The following is a 4943-nucleotide window of genomic DNA, read 5'->3' as shown; positions in this document are numbered from 1 at the left end:
AAAAGGGATAGTAACAGAATGATCTCACTCATATGAAAGACTTCAAGATACACAGTGAGGTCGAAACAAGAGTCCAAAGGCAGCATGAGAGAGCTGATCCACACAATTGAGTTGGGGGTTGGGGACTGTTGGTAAGGAGAGGTGTTGGGGTCCTTGGGGAAGGGAGGTGGGTACACTGGTGATGGGTGTGGTATTGGAATTATGTGCATGGAAAACCACCAATAATGGCATTGTAAATCACAGAACTTCAATTAATTTCACAAGATGATTGACTTACTAGCACAATACTACCAGAAGAAAGTCATAACCTGTCAGCTTATTCTTTTCATAGTCACTTTTGTTTATGCAATAAAATGATAACTTCCTTTTAAAATGGAGAGAAAAAGCAATCAAAATTTGGATGTAAACCTTTAAAACCTCCCATGGTTTGTACCGATGATCTTCTCTAATTTTAAGAGATGGCCTATGAAATCACATCAAAGTAATTTGGTTTTTATTTTTATTTTTGGTCTTTTTTTATTCAACTTAGTAAAGGGGTAAGAATTCACATTATTACCCCTTGGAATGGGAGTATGGGGAGTAAAACATTTTTTAAAGTGAGATATAATTAGAATATAGTATTATCTTAGTTTCAGAAATACAATTCAATTTTTACTATGAAATTATGGCTAATTCGTAACACATAACATGCAATTATAAAATATGTGTTAAATTTTTTTATGATCTACTTGATGTACTGGAGCAACAGCACAGTGGGCAGCGCGTTTGCCTTGAACACGGCCAGCTACCGAGTGTATCCCACCCGCACAGCAGAGTCTGGCAAGCTACCCATGGCGTATGTGATATGCCAAAAACAGTAACAACAAGTCTCACAATGGAGACGTTACTGGGTGCCCGCTCGAGCAAATCCATAAACAGGACAACAATCCTACAGTGCTGCTACTACTTGATGGCAAATTTCAAATATACCACACGGTACTGATTATTAAGTCATGCTGTGTACTACAATGCCCAGGATTTATTTTATAACTGAAAATTATACTTTTGGCCACTTTCACCTACAAAGTTCAGATCCTAACCCTAAACCTGTTGGGACACCCAATCTGTCTTAAAGCAATGTCCTTCTTTTATGGACACACATAATATAAACATTAATATTATGCTTTGTAAATTGGGAGTTGATTGACTCTGAATATTTACTCCTGGGCATCTGCTTTCTCAAGTCAGTTGCCCTTAGTTCCTAGCACCCCAAAAGCAGGTCCTGACAAGGGACTGAGTGGACCCAGGGCAACACTGGCATCGAAATGGGCCAGGCCAAAGCGCTACAATACTCAACTATAAGTTGAGAGCATGGTCATAGACAAATGCTGTCATGATTCAAAAGTAAGGACGAGACTAGGACCCTGCTGGGGTTAGGAAGACTAACCTGGCTTAAGGACTGCGGTCTGGAATATATAGTGAGATGTCCTCAGGAAGAACCAAACTTTAAGTTTGATATATCTCTTACTGTGCTTATACAGAATGACATAGCTAGAAATAATAGAAGTAGATTTGCTGCTACTATTTAAGTGGATTACTAGCTAAGGAAAGAAAAAAGCAACACACCCTCATTGAGATCCCAGCCTTGAGCTGATCTCCTAGTAATCTAGAGTAATCTCCTTAGATGAGATTTTTGTCCTTGAGTTAATTTCCTGGAGAAGTGGTCTTATCTCTCTTTGATGATTTGTTAATGTTCAACCCACCCTTGTATCACCACCCTACACTGAAAAAATTTCAAATGTGCATGCGTACGTGGAAGTGGGCAATGAGGTGCGTTGTGTTGGTTTTCCGGATGTGTTTCTCTCTCTCTCTCTCTCTCTCTCTCTCTCTCTCTCTCTCTCTCTCTCTCTCTCTCTCTCTCTCTCTCTCTCTCTCTCTTCTCTCTCTCTCTCTCTCTCAGCCCATGTTTGGTGCTCTTGAGCCACTGTGTATGGACTGGATCAGGATGGCAACTCCTTGTGCTCTGCTTCTGTGTGTGTCGCTGTGCTCTCTTTTGTATGTCTCTCTATCTCTGACTCTGTCTCTGTAGTCTCTCCTCTGGTCTCTCTCTCCAGAGCCCTTCTGCTTCAGTCTCTGGAGCCCTACTCGCTCTCACTTCTGACTCTGACTCTGATTCTCACTTGCTTTGTGCTCTTTCTTTCCCTTGCTTCTGGCTCCAATGACTCTTTTGCTCTGTGCTCTGCTTTTGTGTCTCTCCTCTGTGTCTTCTGTCTTCCTTCTGTGTCTTCTCTTCTTTCTGTGTCTTCTCCCTACTTCCCTTACAGTCTTAGTTTATATAGCAATCACATAGGGTGGTGACACAAAGGTGGGTTGAACATTAACGAATCAACAAAGAGGGGTAAAACCACTCTCCAGGAGATTAACAAAATCTCATCTAAGGAGATTACTTCAGATTACTAGATCGTTCAAGGGCGGGATCCCATCCAGGGTGTGTCACTTTCTTCTTTCCTCAGCTAGTAATCCACTTAAATAGTTATAGTAAATTTACTTCTAATATTTCTAGCAATGTCATTCTGTATGAACACAGTAAGAGATATATCAAACTTAAAGTTTGGTTCTTCCTGAGGACATCTCACTATATTATTTCAGACCACAGTCTTCAGGCCAGGTTAGTCTTCCTAACCCCAGCAGGGTCCTAGTCTCATTGTTTCTTTTGGATCATGACAGCATTTGTCTATGACCATGCTCTCAACTTATAGTTGAGTATTGTGGCACTTTGGCCTGGCCCATTTCAATGCCAGGGTAGCTCACAGCTTGCCCTGGGTCCATTCCATCCCTTGTCGGGACCCTGCTTTTGGGGTGCTAGGAACTAAGGGCAACTGACTTGAGAAAGCAGATGCCCGGGAGTAAATATTAGTGGAGTCAGTCAGCTCCCAAGTTACAAAGCATAATATTAACTGTCTTCCTGTGTTCATACAGAAAGGACATTGCTTTAAGGTAAACTAAGTTCCCTGCAACAAGGCGAAATGGACAAACCCAATGTTATCCTACACTACATGATTGCTATATAAACTAAGACTGAAAGATCTGAGGGGGCGAGAGAGAGAGAGGGGGAGAGAGAGAGAGAGAGAGAGAGAGAGAGAGAGAGAGAGAGAGAGAGAGAGAGAGAGAGAGAGAGAAGCAGAAGGGGAATCCAGAGCCAGTGGGAGAATGAAAGGGATCCAGAAGGAGAATGAAGTAGCATGGGGGAGGAAGAAGCAGGAGGAGAATCAGAGAATGGAGATGGAATGGAATAAACTGGCAATTGAGACCAACCAGCCTGGCCCTCCTTCCTTCCTTTGCCTGCCCCTCACCATCTGACCTCCCCAGGGTGGGGAAGCGGCGCGAGACCACCAAACACAAGCGGCAGGAGAGAAATAGCACCTCTGCCCTTTAGTAAATACACACATGTTCTTTTTTTTTTTTTTTTTGGCCTGTTTGTTTGGGGCCACACTTGGCCATACTCGAGGTTTATCCCTGGCTGTGCATTCAGGAATCATTACTGGTGGTGCTCAGAGGTCTGTGTGGGATGCTGGAGATCAAACCCGGGCTGGCAGTATTGCCTTACCAGTTATCCTATCACTGCAGCCTCATAAGAAGTCAGTTTTGATCTTTTGGTTCCACTTGAGAATTAGAGTTGTCTTTCTCTGATTTACTTTCACTTAGGACGCCCTTGAGACACACCCATGTGCAGCAGATGGGAACATTTCATTCTAATATCCCATCATATATATTGTACACATGCAGAGACACTGGTTGTTCCCATGTCTTGCCAACAAGCATGAGGGTCTATATTGCCTTTTGAGTCAGTGTTTTGTGCACTTATTGGATTACATGGTAGCTATTTCAATGTTTTGAGGAACCTCCAGGCTATTTTTCATAATGGCTGCACCAATTTATATTCCCTCCCATAGTCCCTAAGCCAACACTTCTTGTCTTTTTTAACAGCCCATCTGACAGGTGTGAGCAAATATCTAAGGTTGCAATGTGCATTTCTCTGGTGATGAGTGATGTGGTACACCTATCCAGGTACCTCCTAGCCACCTCTGCCTTCTTTGGGGAAATATCTATTCAGATAGATATTTCAATTGGACTGTTTCTGTTTTGTTTCCTGCTATTGAATTGTATGAATACTTTATCCATTTTGAAAATAGCCCTCATCAGGTCCATGATCTGTAAAGACTGTCTCCCACCCAGTAGTTGCTTTTTTTGAACATGACTTACTTCTCTGCACAAAGGTCATAGTCCCGCATACGACTTGACTTTGAATAAGAGTAGTAATTAAGCACAAGAAATACACACTTAAGATTTAATGACTCTTAACTGGATACCAAAATGTTTTCAATTCTTGTTCTGAACTTCTAAAGATTCAATTATTTATCTAAGCACACAAAGCTAGATAATCCATCCTGGACCAGAATGCAGACGGAAACACAAGCTGAGGAGTAGCAGAGGATGAAATGGGAGTCTGAGAGGTAGCTGAGCCTTCAGAAAAATCAAGTTCTTTGAGCCTGAACTTTCTCAACTATAAAATAAGAGGTGGATTCAAAGATTGCTAAAAGCTCCTTTCAGCACTAACCTCTTCTGAATATAAGCTGAGTATGTTAAAACCTGACAGTTGTAGTCACATTGCTGGAGCTTTTTAAAATTGTCATCTTGGCATTCCTTAACTACTTTCTTTCTTTCTTTTTTTTTTTATAAGAACCTATTGCTCAGATTCAAGCTCTAGTCCTGTCCTGCTATCTGTGTTGTCTTGGGCAAGTAAATTATCCTCATAAAAGAAATAAGGGAGTGAGAGCCCAAGAAAATTGTACTCATAGCTACAACCTCAGAGAGTAAAGGCAATTAAAGAACATATGTCAATACTATCGCAAAACATTCGGTATGATTCCATGTGTGTGTGGTTATAGAATACTATATATTGG

This window comes from Sorex araneus, chromosome X (genome assembly GCF_027595985.1).
Source record: "Sorex araneus isolate mSorAra2 chromosome X, mSorAra2.pri, whole genome shotgun sequence".
In the NCBI taxonomy this organism is placed as follows: Eukaryota; Metazoa; Chordata; class Mammalia; order Eulipotyphla; family Soricidae; genus Sorex; species Sorex araneus.
The sequence above is the reverse complement of the archived record's forward strand: the minus strand, read 5'-3'. Positions refer to the sequence as shown.